Source organism: Triticum urartu, chromosome 5 (assembly GCF_003073215.2).
Source record: "Triticum urartu cultivar G1812 chromosome 5, Tu2.1, whole genome shotgun sequence".
Lineage (NCBI taxonomy): Eukaryota > Viridiplantae > Streptophyta > Magnoliopsida > Poales > Poaceae > Triticum > Triticum urartu.
Window position 1 is genome coordinate 31,874,271 of NC_053026.1, and position 18,443 is coordinate 31,892,713.

The window sequence follows — 18,443 nt, forward strand, 5'->3', positions numbered from 1 at the left end:
GGTGCTCCAATTAGTTTCCACATTTCTCGTGAGCAATCTCCCGCCTCGCATGGGGGGTTTAGCTGTGTTATTATTACCTTATTTCGGTCAAGCATCGCATGTCTTTCTGCGCCGGGCACCATGTTCACGCCCTTCTGCGTTCGTGTCATGTGTTGTATCCTCACTTGTACTAATTCTCTTTCCTCTATTAAACATTGCAGAGATTTACACACACACACACACACACACCTTTTTTTAACAAAACAAACAACATCAGTATTTAACCTACATAATCCCTCTGTAACTTAATACTCCCTCCGATTCTAAATACAAGTCTTTCTAGAGATTTCAATATGGACTACATACCGATGCCAACAGATTCCAAAGAAACAAACAGTTTTCCTCTTTTCCAACTGGGCTAACCCCTTTCCATTAATCGCTCAACCGAGATATTTAGTTCTTACAAGATCAGCAAACTGGGAATGGAAAAGAGAGGCAGAGAGCTGAGGGGAACCCGCTGTGAGTGATCGCCATCAAACTATCTAAGCACTCGCTACGTGAAAACCTGGTATCACCTGCAACCACAACAGTAGAGTTCAATGCACTAGAGAGAACTAGAGACAAAAGGACCACAACGTTTAAAGGAGCAGAAAAACTACGGCCACAGGCATCAGCAATACACAAGACTCCTTGATCACCAGCACCACTACTCGTCTCCATAATCATCCGACTCATGACCGTCGTCTTCCTTGATGGTGAAGTCATTGCTACCTAGGTACATGTAGTCCTCCTCGAGTCCATCGTGGATCCAGTTCGTAATATAATCGCTATTACTTAGAATGCGGTCGTTGTTGTACACCTCCCGGTAGTAGCCGTTGTCATATAGATCTTCTCCGCGGACCATCTTCCCAAACTCCACCTCGTGCCCATGGAATCCCTCCCCACTAGCCGGGTGCACAATCCTGATCCCTTCTAGCTCGCAGAAAAGGCAGCGCACTGGCTCTGACACACGTATGCAGACCACAATTAGTAATCGTAGCAGAGATTTACACGCACTTAATTTTTTTTAACAAAACAGACAACATCAGTATTTAATCTACACAATATATAAGCATATACTCCCTCTCTAACTTAATATAAGATGTTTTTAAAAAACGTCTTACATTAAGTTACATAGGGAATACTTCCTATCTTGACTTCAGAAGTAAGATTCTGGTGAGTTGATTGTGTGTGTGATATGAGCATCAGAACAGTTAATGAAGATCCATATCTATCTATCTGATGACAAAGAAAATCTTATCTTAAACATAAGAGCGGGAGCATACCAGCCCCTGGTGTTGGAAAATCCACGGGGCAACATAAAAGCTGGCTATCCTTGTCGCCATCATCGTCATTGCTAAGTTCAGCAAAGAAGAGTACTGGAACTGAACCTACAGAGCCAACATCCCGCATCACCAGAAAGTTGGCATGTATGTGATGGTAGTAGTCATCATCAAAACGAGTTTTTCGCTTCCAGTCACGGCCAGATACGGATATGTTCACACCGCAGATGACATGAAGCTGATAACAGGCGTGCCCCTGCAAGACGGCAGAAAACGAGAAAATCAGCAGGTGTGGCATTCGAATATAATTAAGGGGAACTTCCAAATCATGCACTGAAATAAATAAATAAACTTCTTGGCCTTAGCCAAACTCTGTTTACACGGTGCCGTGTGTGGCCACAGTTCAGCGGGATAATCAAAAGGAATACATAAATGAACATTTCGAGCTTATCACAAGAAGCAGCACATTCAGTCAAGCTAATAAGCGTCCATGGAGGTTGGTAGCAGCAAGTTCCAACACATGTTTTGATCAAGTAGGCCTTTAAACTGATGGAATTGCTATTAAAAGATGTAGAGGTTTCTGTGGGCTGTAGGATAAATTAACTAATCAAAGGAGGTCCATCAGCTGTTTTGGTCGAGTGGCTTTTTCTTGATGTAATTTTGGACACAAACAAACAAATATATATAGAGGTATCTTCTGAGGGATAAACTAACTCACCGAATTCTGCATCTCATATCTGCTTAGTGCAGCCTTGACCTTTCTGGAGATTCTTTTATGATCCCTTCGCTGTTTGCGTCCCTCTGACATGCTGAGATTGAACGCCCGTTCGTAAACGGCAACTGGCTGCTTCTGCTGGGCTGACATGCCAGTGGAATTGAAAGCAGATGACAAGAGCATGGCAAGCTGCTGGACACACTGAGAGGAGAGCTGTTGTTGGCCCCCATTATCTGTCAGCAGCGACAGGACTTGAGGCTTCCAGCATGAACAGAGGAATCCTGCTTGGGCATCGGGTCTGGGGTGCCATGCCGCAATTGCAGCATCCCTGAAGGCTTCTTGTTCTTCCTGAACACCGCTGCACAGCTTTGTCGCGGCCAAGTTGAGATCCGTGTCGAGCAGGAACCTTATGGCCTGATTGGCATTGAGATCTATGTCATGGGTGCAGAGGAAAGAGACAAGTCCATACAAGGATCGTGCTTCAATCCGCATCAGGTTCAAGGTGCCGAGGATGTCGAGCTCGTCCAGTTGACTCAGTGGTGGGAATGTGACTTCGTACCAGATGGTGTTGACGATGATGTTGGTGACAGGATCGAAAGGGCCGTAGCAATGGCCAGCCTTGAGCATGCTCCGGTGGTAACGAGACCGCAGCTCGCCGCCCGGCATCCTGGCGAGCGCCTGCAGGTAGAAACCATGGATCGTATATAGGAGCACTCGCCTTAGTGACCAGGAATACTGGTGGGTCACCTTGGCGGCGTGCTCACCGCCGAGAGCAAAGAGACGGCCTTCTTGAGGGTGTCGAGGGAGGAGCACAAGGACAGCCAAACGCCCGCGAGCTCGGAGGGACACGGATGCTTGGCGGCCATCGTTGCGCACTTGAGAGCGAGCCTGAGGGCGCCGTTGGTGGCCGCGGAGCCTGGGCGGAAGCACTTGGTGCGGCGGTCCTCGACGACGATGCGCGCGGCGACGAGGGGGTCGGCTTCGGCGAGGAGAAGGTACCTGACGGCCTCCCAGTCGGTGAGGTAAGGGAAGAAGCAGGTGAGGAAGGCGACGAGGCCATCGAGGGAGCGCCGCTCCATGTCCATGAGCTTGGGCCCGTCGACGCCGACGGGATCTGCGGCGGCGGCAAGCAGGGCGCTGACGACTATGTTGGAGACCGGATCGAGCAGGCCGACGCAGGTCGCCGCCTCGAGGAAGCGTAGCAGATCGGGGTGTGAGGCGAGCAGCTTGACGGCTTCGTCGCGGTGGTGCCCGATCTTGAGGAGGAGGAGTGATGTGTCCTGCTCCCTCTCCTCCATGGACAGGGCGCCTTCGTGAAACAACGCCGGGCCGTAGACGCGGAGATGGCCGGCGCTGGCCTTGGCACAGAGGCTGGCCATCGCCTCGCCGGAAACCTAGGTTGAGATGGATCGATCGATTTGGATGGGGGAGCGGTTTGTTTTTCTTCTTTATTTTGATAGAGGAAATCCTTTTAGAAGACCCAGCGATGGAGGTTTGGCATTCGCCTCACCGGAGAGCTCGCCGGAGACCCAGCGATGGAGGTTTGGGGGATTTGGGACGGAATTCTATCGCGGGATGGAAACCTACCTGTTCCTTCTTTGGGCCGGCCCACTAGCTCACTTTATTTTTTGACAAGTCTAGCGAGCGGCCGGCCTAAAATGAAATTCTTGTTGTCCCTTAATCTATAAAGGGTAATAATTTATCCTTGTAATTGATATTAAAAAATTATAATTCATAAGTACCATGTAAACAGAAAGTGTTACAAAAGCATCCGTATTAATAGGTGTGAGCACATTTAATTCAAGTTTTGAAATTGAGGGCGCTTGCAAACTTAGATAAAAAACAGATAAGTGGGCGCCAATTAGAGGTAGGAATGTAAATATCATTTTCTTTTATACTCCCTCTGTCCCATAATCTAAGATGTTTTTTGACACTAGACTAGTGCCAAAAAACGCATTACATTATGGAACGGAGGGAGTATGAGATAAAGAGTTCACCATTGACTGATTTATTTTTATATTAACCACCCAAGCTTTTAAAACTTTGACACGAGTTACATCATCAATCACTAGTGGGATAATCTCACGGGTTGGTTCATCAAGCCACTCCGAAGCATATGAGCAACAACATTGCATTATCTAAAACAATGCTGGAAAACAGCTACACAAACTAAATTATAGCAGTCGTCAAAGATGGCTGCAGGAATGCCCGCTGATCTTCCACCTTCTTGCATGATGCTCATGAAATCTGAGTTGTTTGAATTGGTTGCAATACAATCCTGTTTCAGCCGATGGACTGTGCCAACTGTAGACCGAGTTTCAGAGCTGTACCTTCCGCAGATAAGACGTCCATGCGGAGATCAATCTTTCAATTTCAGGCTGCAATGAAAATCCCATCGGCGTAACGAATTACAGCAGCGGAAGCGCCCGCAAGAAGGTCTACATCAAAAGCAGCATTGACATTCAACTTCACCTGACCTCTTGGTGGTTTGATCCAACCACCATTTCTTTTCTTCACCGTGGGTGTCTGCTGCTGCAGTTTAATTTGCAGTAAGAGCATGAACAGACATAGTGATACGGCTGGTAATGTGCAATCAATGGTTAAGTTCTTTTTTACAATAAAGTTCTTTTATATAGACAATGAGATATACATTTTTTTAATGGAATGATTCCAACAATATAATTTTTGATGACATGCGTTAATATTTTGGTAGTAAAATCTTTGGTCAAAATACAAAGGGAATCAATAAACCAGTTAGTAAATTTTTGGTCAAAATACAGAGGAAACCAATGAACAGTAGAGGTAAATACAACGGGAGTCATAAAATTTGCACGCGACGGTCAGTTTGATATATAAACTTGCAAAATACGTGTTTCTGATTATCAAACCTGCACGTGCGTGCAAATACGGTCACATCCTACGGTATCCGGTCAAATGTGGCGGGAAGTGACTAGCTGCTAGCGGTTGGTTGCTGAGAGCACATTGGATTTTCTTGCAGAAAAGACCCTTGCATTTTTTTATTTGCGTAGAAGCCCCTAGATAAAAAAATGTTAATAAGGGGCTGCTGCGTACTGTATTTTTTTTTCACAAACACCTTGCATTTTATTTATTTATTGTGTAACAAGCCGCTCAAATAAAATGATGGCAAAGTTAAAACCCACGACCTGCTTTAAGGTGCAGTGTAATGATAGCCACCAGATCAAATAAGGCGAAAAGTTTAACGAAGAAACATACGGCACGGTTCGACCTCATGGTCGCTGCCCCGTGCGTGTGGTTTAACCACCAGATCAAATAAGGTGAAAAGTTTAATGAGCAGATGTTGATATTAAATAACAAACAACATTTTATCTGGTCAACTCTTCATGTCTACCCAAAACAATATGCATGGATTTATTTTAAAAGGTTTTTCTTAGAGATAGTTAGACTTCCCTTGAGATGTAGCTTAACATGTAATATTACATGATTGGCATTTTTCAAAACACATGATTAATATATTTGTATACATCAGAAACATTTTTAGCATGATTAATATTCCTTGGAAACAATATTACATGTTTAGCATTTTTTTTCAAATACACGTCTAACATTTTACAAATACATAGTTAACATTTTTTTAAATGTAAGTTTTGATGTCCATTAATTTAATACACACTATCCGTTGTAGGTATACATCTAAAAACAATTTTATACCAGTTTGACATTTTACATATATGACTAATAGTTTTCCAAATACAAGTTTTTAAGGCTTTATTCAAATACATATTAAATATGTTTGGATGTTAGAAAACATTTTCAAAACTATATGACATTGTATAAACATTTTTAAATATGTTATGAAACATTTTATAAATGCAACGTATGTTTTTTTCATTACATAAGTATATTTTTACAACCTTTCAACATTTTTAAAAAGTTTATGTGATGGCGGCTGCTACAAATCGTCCGGATGATTTCCCAGAAAAATCATCCGCCTAACTAACCGTCCGATCAGCCCGATGGTGGCCGTCAGATTGCACCAAGGCAGGGCAGCAGCGAGCATGCTACAGTTCCAATGCAGCGCTGATGACACCCGGCAAAGCTTCAATGCAGCTCAACGCAGTACCAACCGCGTCCGGCGAAGTCCATTGCAGCGCCGGCAAAGCTCCAACGCAGCATCGACGGCACCCGGCGAAGCTCCATTGCAGCGCCGACGAAGTTCCAACGAAACATCGGCGGCGCCCGGCGGAGCTCCATTGCAGCGTCGGTTATGCTTCCAGCAACCCGTCGTTGCTCCATTGCAACACCGACGGCCTTCCAACAGCTTGAAGGCAACATCGCCGGAGTTGCAGCAGCAACGGGCTCCGACGATGCTCAATTGTAGCACCGCCAGACACCGGCGATGCTCCGTCGCAGCTTCGAGGGCCTCCATCGTTGCTCCATTGCAACCGGCGAGCCCCCTGGTTGGAGCACGCGCCGCTCGCCTGAAGCAAACACGGAACACCGTTGGCTCCCCGTTGTAGTACCGCCGCGCGACTCCGGCGAGGGGGGCACGGGCACACCCATCTGCAGCATTGGCGCCGGCGGCCCAGCTAGCTGCGTCAGCGGTCGCTTTCTGAACCAGTGCACGCGTTGCCTTTGCAGCGGCCGGTGGCTGCCCTTGCAGCAGTTGTGACGGCGAGGCGGCGGTGTGCTGGGAGCAGGTGGGTGGCGCTTCCATGGCCATAGGTGAACGAGAGGGAGAGAGACGCGAGAAGGGAACGCGAAGATAGGGATGGATTTGGATGGCTCGCGACGCTCCAGAAGAGGATAAGGTGCTCTCTCAAAAAAAAAGAAGAAGAAGAGGATATGGATACAACAGCGTACACATTAGTGACCCAACTTAGTCTGTCCCAACGTAATGCTACGCGGCCCAAACAAACAAACAGAAATAATAATAATAATAAAAAAACGTTTAGATTTATATGATTTGGTGGGTGGGGAGGCCCGCACAGGCAAGTCCTGCAAAGTAAGCAGTGTCCGTGCCGGCGCCAGCCTCTTCCCCCTGCAAAAATTGCCGTGCGGGTTTTGAACCCGCACCGCGAGCGGCTCTCACCGCACCGCTTTGTTTTCCTTACTCATTAGTTTAAGGCAACCTTCACCGCTAGCCCCTCCCCCCCTATTTGTACGCCCCGCGCCTTCGCCCGCCCGCTCCGCTCCGCGAGGTGGGACTAATCCATCACCCCCTTCCTTCTTCTTTCGTACTGTACTAGGCCGCCATGGATTTCCTTCCTGGGCTCCCACGGCCCACCTCAAAAATCCCCTCTCAGTCAACTCCGCCGCCACCTCCTCCCTGCTTCGTCGGCTGCAGCGTCGCCCTCCTCCTCCGCCTGGCCCGGACGACAGCCGCCGGCCCGAGGGTTGCGCACTTCTTCGGCACACACACCGTTCATGTGCGCCGCCGCAGCCGAGATTACATGGAACGTCGGCCCGACGCACACCCTGCTCCACCAACCTCACCGCATCTGGCCTCTGCCGACCCCTCCATCCCTCCTGATTTGCAATTCAGGCATAGAGGGAGATCAACAAGCTTCCAATATAGTGAATCGAAGCACCTCAGACTGGCAGCACTATGTCTTGTTGAAACATTCATGCGATTTTCTGTGATTTAACCATGCTTTCTTACACAATTTGAGATTTAATGTTGAAGCTGGTACTCACAGGGTCATATTTACACCAGTATGCAGATGTGGCTTGATCACGTGGAAGCATGTGACCAGGAAGGATTGCATCTGAATAAATTCACACGACAGCAACTGTATTAATCAGGTTAGTGTACTGTTAGTGTCATGTTTGTCCATTCTTCATTGTGTGATGTGAACCTCAATTGATATCTGTATTATACTCAACTGAACAGTCAGGTGTTAAGCTCTGAAACTTGTTCAAACTTTGAGAGGGGTGTTTATTTTTACCTAATCAGCAATTGTAACGGTAGCCTGATAGGTCACTTGCTGAAATTCTATAGTATGTCACTGTTAAAGGTCACAAACAGACAGAACCTTCCACTACTAACCTACTAGGTCATGAGCTGCTTAAGTTAATAGGACACACAATGACTGAACCTTCATAGTAGCTAGTCCCCAATCAATATCACATTAACTGGATTCAGACTCATGGGACTGTGTCTTGTTTGTTATTAACTGGATTCTTGATAGTTTTATCATTTCATTTGACTCACCCGATTTTAAGGTCTCAAAGTATAATAGCTGCACCGTTTCTTCTGTTTCGTCTAAACCAGATCCTACTTTGCTTCATTTAGTCCTCAGTGTAGGTTTAACTCATCTAAGGCTTCCTTCTGTAATTAACAGCTGTTTGTGCTTGTGGAGCTGGTGTCCCCAATTTTGGAAAGTATGTACTTATTATTTCCATTCATAAACTTGCAATCCTAAATTTCCAGGTGGGACCATTATAATAGAAATATTGTTGTTTCCTTGATAATCCATGTTTGTTGTTGTTCTATAGCCAATGAATGATAAGATCAAGCAAGCTATGGTTGGATCACTATCTGGAATTGTTTTCTCGACACGACTGAATTTGTTTATTTTATTTTCCAAGTGTTCATTATTATCGCACTAAATACCAGGAAAACACACACCAAATAACCCATGTTAACTTGATTGCTTTTTCAGCTGTACTATGCTCGTGAATGACTACACAGTTGAGTTATATCTGATTGCCTTTTATGTTTGTCACTATGTTATTTGCGCCTATTCAACACTGGATGTGGTATAAAATACAAATAGGCACATATCCATGGATGAACTGCTGGAAACTTAGAACCTTATTTTCCTTTTCTTTGTATAGTAATTTTGTAATAGCAGAAGTCTTGCTTGCTCGTTCAGAAGAGTAAAACACCAATTTGTCAAAATATATTCCACCTTAACCTGTCGAAGGCATACCATCCTGTCGCAATAATGTTTCAGCTTTTAATACGTCCAAGGCACTGTCTAGACTATGAACACTTTCCTTTCCGGGACTGCTTAGAATAAGGAAAATGTTTGTACGCGGGACTGCGGGACGTTGATCGTAGGAAATCGTATGGCAGGAGCACTTGCTGGCCCCACCTTATCTCTTTGTTGTCCCCTCCCTTAGAGAAAGTCTTAACCAAGCATTGCTTAAAAAGAGAAATAACTGCAACCATTGATAGAAAAGCTTCGATCGTAATTGAGAAAAGCTCCAACCATTAAGAGAGAAAACTACAACCAGACACTGTGCAATCAGAAAAGTTGCAACCGTGATAGAGAATGTTTCAATCATATGTGTGGAAAGTTTCAACCGGCGAGGGGAAAAGCTACGACCGGCAACGAGGCAAAACTTTTTGCTGCAACCGTATCGTTGTTTTGCTACTACCGGTGACTTTTCTCGCCTAATCCATGGGAGCAGAGCTGTGCCCCGCGATGACGGCGACATTTTTTGTTTTGCTGCAACTGTCGATGTTTTTTGCTACTATAGACGATGTATTTTGCTACATCCATTCAATGTTGTTTTTTACTTGTGGTTGTCGACCGCGCAATTTGTGCAGCGAGCGTTGACGACGGGCCGCGGCGGCAGGGGCGCTACATCCATGGAGCATCAATGACAGGACTCCAAACTCATGGGTTCGAGCTGTCGATATCAAAAACCGCAGAGTGCAAAGTGTGGTCAATTCTGGTCCTCTACCCAAAGGATTGCCATGTGTGGACGCAACCTATTGCACTTGCAGCATAACCAAGTGTACCAGTTAACAGTCCAGCTGGTAATTACTGAATGTACCAGCTAGCAGTCCATCACATATGCCTTCTTCTCAGATGTTTAAATTGCTTTGAGTAGGTACTGACTAGAATATTACAGTCTTTAATCAACCAACAACAAATAAGCAATTTGATTCCTCTGAAACTCCCATGATCACATATCATCCAAGGAAAACCATATTTGGCCAAATATCAACAAATAACACACAACAAGTAAGACATTCAAGCCACATCCTGAGACTAAAAGCAGAATAGCTCTACAGCATATGGCATAAATACTTAACGGGGACTCCTCATTGTCACCATGGTCTTGCGTCTCAAAGAAGGGAAGCGGAGTAATGTTCTCTTGAAGAAAATAAGGAGTAAGCATAAAGTCTTCCGCCGCTTCACTTTGTGTATTTCCGATGAGCATACCATCAATGTCGAAAAGCTTGAGGTCCACATCATCAGGAAACTGGATCAGTAGCTCACGCTCATTCACCACAGCCACCTTAAATAATCTACGCATCGAACGGAGTGGCCACCTCGGCACCGCTATCATCAAGTTGATCAGGTACTTAGGCTGGTCACAATGAGGAGGAACTTAGGAGTAACATCACACACTCCAATACAACTTTGCTTATGTGTCACATATTTAATGAAGAGAGAGATGCTTGTGGTAACTAGCTAAGTTACCGGAACATCACACACTTCAAGAAACAATGAGTCTATAACCTAATAAATACATTGTTGCATGACACTATATAGATGTTCCTACCCACTGTGAAGGTAGTAACATAGTCTAGGGAAGTGTGTAAGTTACTAGACTATGTTCTTGCCCATTGTGACCAGCCTTAGACTCCCAGATCTCTGCCTCATATCCTTGCATCACCTAGATGTTTATGACGAGGCCCTCTGCATTGCTGCACATGGCGAGCAAGCCCTCCATCTCCAGCAAGCACGCCATAGGAGTATGACTCTCTAGGGCAGGGCCGCGCATCCGTCGAATCGTTTCTGTTGCTGTGCAGAACACCACTATGCCGCTGTCGTACTAGTGAAGGTTTTCGCGGTGGAGAACCGGCGCAAGGGAGATGGCCAGCAGGTCCTTCGGAAACGCTTCCCGGAATGAAAACGAGAACACTAACGGGTACCCGATGCGCCTTGGGGGTTCATCAGATCCCAAGGCGAGGATGCAGTAAACATCTAAATGGTTCCAGTATAGTACCCGGTACTCTCCGCTAGCTGGTGCCGGTAGAAGCCGGCGATTCTGATTTCAGTAGAATAGTGTGCCAGCTGTTGTGTCTGAGTGGGTGGCAGGGTTGTAGACACAGAAGGATCCTTGGTGGGCTGTGCTGGAGACGATGAGGAGTCCGTCAGCTGCGCAGTGAAGCACGACCAGGCGCTCAGCTTCCTCAGGCGGGAGGACATCCACGAGCTTCCGGTTGGCGATATCGATACCCGCATTGGGGCAGACGACATGCGACGGAGGTGAGAGGCCGAGTCACAGTCGCCGGTCCAGAAGTAGATGATCGGGAGCTTGGGCTGCCGGTGGTGGTGGCCGGTCAGGAAGTTGGGGCTGGAGGTGCCACAGCGCCATGACTTGTGGACGGCGCGGCAGCGGAAGACATCCTTCGACGGCAACCGCACCAGTATCTCTCCAAAGATGACCACGTATGGCAGGTCGTCCAGGATTGTCAGGCCATTGCTGTCAGGCATGTCTGGCCGGTGATGGACAAAACAAAAGTTCAACTCGTTAGTAAGACAAATGGAAGAAAATGTAGCTCTACTACTCTAAATCAAATCGAGCAAGAGCTTCCGAACTGTTTGTTGACGAGCAAACGAGGACGAGGTGCTGCCTAGGATAATGAATATGTAAATGTAAGAGCTACTACAAGGGGTAATCGGTGGAAGCCAAAAGTATGGGTGAGAGTTACAAGGGTAAGTGCATGTGGACGTTAGGAAGAACCAAGATGCGCTGCAGTTCGAGGTCACTGCCCTTCGTGGGCCTGCTTTGGGTGATTTACGTCTGTTCCCACCAGCAATTTTTTCTTCCTGTTTACTTCGGCCTGTTTCTACCGTTTTCATCACTTTTATTTATCTTTTCATTTTTCTTTCTTTTACCTTCTAAAATTTTACGGACATTATTAAAATCCACGATGATTTTCCAAAAACCATGATTTATTTTTTTATAGAAAACACATATACTTTCTAAATCTGTGAACATTTTTTTATTCAAGCATAAAGATCCAGATGGTAAGGATAAAATACAGTATCTTATTCTTAAGGATTCTGAAATTGGTGAATGCTTTTACAATTTGCCGACCTCCTTTGGAAATTGTGACATTTTTTAGTTCCTAGACATTTTAAAATATTTCAATACTATGTTCCTAATATGTCAAAAATTCAAGTTGTTGGTCTTTTTGAAGGAAACGGATAAAAAAAGGAAAACCGAAAAGGCCAAGGGCATGAAAGTCGGTTGAGAGTTGTGTGCACCAAAATGATGGCGAAATGTATACAGCGCTCCTCCATGGACTGGTCCAGTAGAGATCTCCTTTTCCCATTTTTTTTATTCTTCATTTGGCTCCGGTTTTCCTCTTAGATTTCTCCGATTTTTCTTATTCACATTTTATTAAAATCATGCATTTTTTTGAACTTGGGAACAATTTTAAAATTCCTTTTGTAAAACATTTATCTTTTTCTTAAGTGAGCTACATTTAAAAAAAATCTTCAATGAACTTCAAATATGCAAACATTCTCTAAATATTCCACACATTTTTTTAAAATTTCATGTTTTTTATTTGTCAACATTTTTTTAACTGATAGGACCAGCTTCCTGGATCCAACCCTTGGAGGGTCTGACGAAGATCAGTTGTGATGGGGTCGTGGCCATACTAGAGATGAAAGGGGTTGTGGGTGCAATCTGCCGAAGTGAGCAAGGTGTATTCTTGGGTGCGTCTGCACTTGTATAGGAAGGAGTGACTGATCGGGCTATGTTGGAAGCGCTTGCTTGTAGGGAGTCTCTCATGCTTGCAAAAGATCTTATGACCAACCATGTTCAGGTGGCGTCCGACTGTCTTCGGGTAGTCTCTGAAATCAATCAAGGCAACAATTATGGTCCCTGTTGCATGATTCTAAAGGACATAGAAAATGACACAAAGGATTTCTTGGTGTCCATCTTCGGACACGAGCATTGAGAAGCAAATGGGGAAATGCACCGTATTGCGGAAAATGTCTACGTCCCTTGAGGTTGTCCATCATGTTTGGTTTTCTACTCCCCTAGTTCATCTTTGTATTCCGGTAAACGTTTGTGATCAATAAAGAACTTGTTGTTCCACTAAGAAAAGAATTCACATCCACCACTAAAGAACGTGAATTCTCATCCTATCACTAGATTTCACATATATTTTTGTGACTAAACTTTTTAAAATGCGCAACTGGCATAACTTAAAAAGGCAAGGAACAGAAAATGCAATCTTAATACTAGAATACAGAAGGCAGGTGCACCAATTGCACCACATGCAATTGTGCAACGGATATGTTCCCGTGCTTCTGCAAAGAGATGGTCTTGGTTAGTAAGTACTTCCTCCGTTCACAAATATAAGATGTTCTATTTTTTTTTGTGAATCGGATGTATATAAGACACGTTTTAGTGTGTTTGTCCACTCATTTCAGTTTATGTGTAAATATACAAAACATTTTATATTTGTGAACGGCAGACTAGTTGAGAAGATAAGATGCAACCGAGGCGAGAAGTAGCATATGTCAAAGCATCCAACAAGATTTTGGTGTACCTAGGAACATGAAGAGGATAGTAGTAAGAAATCTTGCTCAGCAAATTTTTACCCAGGACCCGATACAACACTTGGCTAAGGACAAGACAATTGATTGAAATAATTTAATTTTAAGAAACAAATACCCTAGTATGCCTAGAGCAAAGCTTTAAAAAACCTTAACCAAAATAATTATTCTAAAAATATTTCTGTAGACATGACTCTTGGTGTTTCATTGTTTCAAGGGCCAGGGATCCCATGACGAGCCAGGGCTAGACGAATTTTAATTTGGAGATATATGTCCCAAACCTAGGTTGTGGTCGTCAAATTATATGTGCTGAACTTATGTTACAGTTTATTGTCATCGTTGAAATAGACACACAACATAAAGAGTTTAGTTTACGAAGCAGTAAAGTACGTTATCGCAAAAGGAAAGACAGTAAAGTAAGCAAAAGCTGAGTATTTTTGCAAAAGCCGAATTGTGACAATCAACCTCCATTTCTTTTCTTTTCCTTTTCTTGAGTGTAACTTGTTGCAGTTTTTTTCAAGAATCGGGCACCCTCCGTGGTAACCTCCGAGCTAACACATGTCGGAGCTACCTGAAACCAAGCTCTACATAATTTATTACTGCAACCCTCTCTAGCTAAGCTAAGAGTGTGCGACTTTATTAACCGACCATTGCACCAAGACTATCCTATAATACTGAAAGGATTTTAGTAAGTCCTTCACCTCCTGAACAAATTGCCCATGAGCAGATAAGTCCTTCAGATCAACCTCCATTTCAAACATGGCACAAGCACGGTCTTACGTCTGCAACAATCTGAAAACTCGAGCTAAAAAAAGTAGGATCGGAAGCAAACCCACGTGAATCAGGTGTCTATATAAGCTGGAGACTGCAGAAATGGGAACAACAAACAGTACTGCACAAGTCAGAGCAAGATCGATGTGATGTTGTGATTGCTCTGTTCTGACTTTCGGTGATGCCTACGTTAGTTGACTTGTCGGCCCGATCGCTGTCAACTAGCAACTCGATCAAATCAAGATAATTAATTCGGCACTAGTTAAATTTAACCTGAACGGCAGGTCGTAATCATGGATTCATGGTTCGCTCTGTTGGTTGCCGGAGCTGTTGGCGGAGACAAGATGCAGCATTAGTGATCAACCAGCAAAGGAGATAAACAACCAAACGTAGAAATCCAGTAGTACCAGGACTAAGTAATGAACCGAGACTCAGCTAAACTGCACTTTTATTACTCCCTCCATCCCGAATTAGTTGTCTTAGATTTGTCTAGATACGGATAAACTAATTTGAGATGGAGGTATTATTAGATAACCTTGTTTCGATGTGTTCATGGATTGGTCCTCGTAGCCGCTAGTTTTGACGTCCGATGTTTCTGAGAGTTATCTTGTGTAAGAGACAATTAGTTTGCAGCTCATCATCGGGTCGTGTCTGCTCAGAGTGGGAGCAATGGCGGTGGTTGTTGGCTTGGCCGGACCATTACCAAAGGCTGGTGGAGCGGTCATGCGGGGTCTGGACAAAAGCTTTGTGGTCGATGTGATCAATGCTGGCGAGAATGGTGCCCTCATGCATTGTTTTCCTTTTGGAAGGCGTTTTCGAAGGAGTCACACTCTATCTCTTTGGCTGGTGTCACTATTTTGGTCAACTTTTGGTGTTATTTTTTCCCTTTCAATTGACTTTTGGCCTAGTTTTTCTTATAAACCAGACACTCTGTATTTTGTTTTCGTTTTTTCCTATATTGATGAAATCCGTTGCGTTCCTGCCTTGAATCATGAAAAAAAAAGTGCCCCAGGAACACGAGGGCAAAAAAACTCTATATTAATGGAACAAAACTCTATTACCTCGCAAAAAAAGCCATATGTATGCGGCGACATTAATTGTTGTACTCGACACATTTATTTGCACGTACCTTGATAACAATACACATGAGCACATGATAAACAAATGTATAGTTTTTTTTTGCGGGAAAACAAATGTATAGTTTCTTTGTGGTAATCCACTGGTCATTTGCACGAGCAAGCAATCCAAGTACGTCACACCTTTATGCTAGTAGAAACTCGCGCACTTCACAATAAGGATTGCAGCTTGTTTTTTTGACACTGTCATAATGTCAAAAAACAGTTTATATTTTGATACGGAGGGAGGAATATCTCTCAATTTCATTTCACGGACCATCTGATTCGGGAAAAAAGAAAAGACAAACGGACCATCTATCTACAAGTGTCGGGTGGTAGGTGCGACATATGCCAACGGGTGGCTTATCATTGTGGGAGCCACTAAGACGTCGCCGGCGTCTGGAAGCGGGATGAGGCGAAGACATGCACGTCGGCGAATCTTACCTAACTTCAGGGCTCTCCGAGGAGATAACACCCCTACTGCTGCTCTGCGGGGTCTCCGCATGATCACTAGATGAGCGAGTGGCTACAAGATACTCCTTGAGCTGTTTGGCGAGAAGAAGAAGAAGGGCACGGCTAGCTCTCCTCTCCTCTCTATGTGGTGTCTAAAACTAGCTCAGATCAACCCTTTGCATGGGTGCCCCGGGGGGTTTATATAGGCCCACCCCCGGGGGTACAATGGTAATCCGACTGGGCGTGGGCCCTAGCCGTCTGTGTCTACGCTCGCCGGCTTCTGCGCCGGCTGCTGGGGCCCGCCGGCTAGTGGGTCCCACTGGCTGCTGGCTCCTTGGTCGACAGGCAGGCCCCACTGTCAAGGGCCTTGTCGGTGGCTGGTCATTGTTGCCTCAAACCTGGTGACGAGGGCTTCGCCGAGGTAAGCGTGGCTACAGTGCCGCCGCCCGGCGGGCGATCGCTGTAGCCACGCCTCGTCTTGTCCCCTTAATGGGGCGTCTTCTTCGAGGGAGGAAGCAAGCCGGCTGTGGGGAGCCGGCCCCGTCTTGGGCCGACTGGGGGAGGCCTGGCCGCCTTCGGGTGTCTCTTTGCCTAAAGGGGCCCACCGCCCGTGGGCCGCGCTGACAGCCCGTCGTGGGTGGCATCAGGATCAACATGGCAACAGTGCCGTGCCGGACGGGTCATGGCCACCCCGTACGGCGCACTGTGCCAGGCGTGCTCCGGGATTCGGGGGTGGCAGGCTTTACTGTAGCCATGCCCCGTCACATCGCTGTTATGTGGATGCAGACTTCGAGGGTACGATCTTGACCGCTTTGTGGGAGTCGGCTTCTTGCGGCCGGCTTCTTGGAGCCGGCCCTCCTGCGACTTTCTTCATGAGGGCTAAAGCCGTGCCGCCTTCCGATAGTCGGCCTGGGAGACAGCCGGCAAGGGGAAGGCGGCCCCACGTCTTGGATTCTTGAGGGCCGGATCGGCTCGTAATTTTTTCAGAAGGGCCAGGGGGAGCCGGCTAGGCTACCCGTGGTCATTTACTTCGATAGTAGTCCCCGAAGCTGACCGAGCTTCGAGGCTGAAAAAGGGACGAGAAGCTTGGTCAGCTTCCTATCCTGAGGAGCCGGCTTTGCTTATGCGCGCCGTCTTCGGAAAACTCCGTTTCTTGTAGGCGGGAACGTGGATCGGCCTGTGAGCTGACCGCGCGCCATCCCGCGGGCCACGTGGCAAGGAAAACATGCCAACGCACGCGCGCGATGGGACGCCGCCACAGGCCCGGGCCCGCCACTCCTAGGCCTCGGCCCGAGCGCGGATCTTCTGCGGCCCACAACAGACCGCTCGCCTTCCCGCGGCGGTTTTATTACTCCATCAAGGCGCAATAATCGCGGGACGTGGGGGAGTGGGCGCAGTTGATCCCACGTCCCCCCACACCACGCCTCCTCGGCTCCGCCGTGCGGGTCTATAAGTAGGGGGAGGAGAGGGAGCGGCAGAGGCTCGCGCGCTCTCCCTCGCTCCGCCCCTTCTCACCTTCCTTCTTCTTCCCTTCACCACCGCAGCGACCCATTGCCGCGCCGCTCCGCCGTCGGACCTCTCGGTTCCTTTGGTCCCGCCGCAACGGGGTCATGCGCGTCTCTGCCGTCGCATCGCCTTGTTCCTCGCCGCGTCGCTCCCATGGCGTTGTCGAGCTCGTGGGATGGCTCCAACGTCCACAAGGACCACGTTGAGTTCCTCCGCCAGACGCGGCGTCTGCCGGGCGAGAACTACGTGCGGGTTCGTCGTGCGCCGGCGAGGGAGATTTCGCCGGCACCAGAGGAGGGCGAGCGGGTAATCTTCCGCTCGCACTGCCTGCGCGGCTTCGGCCTCCCGGCGAGCGGATTCCTTCGCGCTTTTCTTGAATTTTACCACCTCCAGCCACATCACCTCACGCCCAACGCGGTGATGCTACTGTCGGCTTTCGTCACCCTGTGCGAGGGCTTTCTTGGGGTTCTCCCCACTCTCGAGCTCTGGGGAGAATTCTTCCAGAGCAAGCTCGGCACCGTTGTCACGGGCGTGCCCGCCCCCTGCGGAGCCTTCATTGCCATGAGGCGGACGGGCGAGAACAATCCGTTCCCGCCCATCCCGCTGATCCAGTCGGTGAAGCTCTGGCAGAAGTCCTATTTTTACGTGAAGAACGTCGCCCAGCAAGGCGACTTCGTCAACCTGCTGGCTTACGTAGCCGGCCCGCCTGCTGGGAGGCAACCCTCGTGGAGCTACCGGGCCAGGTCGTTGTCTCAGGCCGGGAACGCAGCCGTCTCCCGGCTCCGGGTGATGATCCAGTCGGAGGGCCTGACCGGAGCCGACCTGGTGGCCGCCTTCGTGGAGCGCCGAGTATTTCCGCTCCAAGGCCGGCCTCACATGATTTGCCAGATGAGCGGCCGCTTCGACCCGTGCCGGCTGAGCACCAGGGAGATGCCTCATGCCGAGGTGTCTTACATGGTGAACTACATCTCCAACTGCAAGCTCGCCGAGGATTGGCGATACGGCAAGGGGCCGTATTCTCGCGCCAACCCTCCGCCTGCCGTAAGTTTTTCTTCTTTTC

The 18,443-nt window shown here is 47.1% G+C and overlaps 1 non-coding gene and 1 pseudogene across 1 annotated transcript; both read right to left on the minus strand.

Moving 5' to 3' along the window:
- Positions 1 to 229: 229 nt before the first annotated feature.
- LOC125555520 lies at positions 230 to 3,583 on the minus strand (annotated as a pseudogene).
- A 3,386-nt stretch (positions 3,584 to 6,969) lies between these two features.
- On the minus strand, positions 6,970 to 7,126 carry LOC125511942. The gene has a single exon (XR_007285207.1). It is a non-coding gene; the product is annotated as a U12 minor spliceosomal RNA (small nuclear RNA).
- Between the last annotated feature and the right edge of the window lie 11,317 nt (positions 7,127 to 18,443).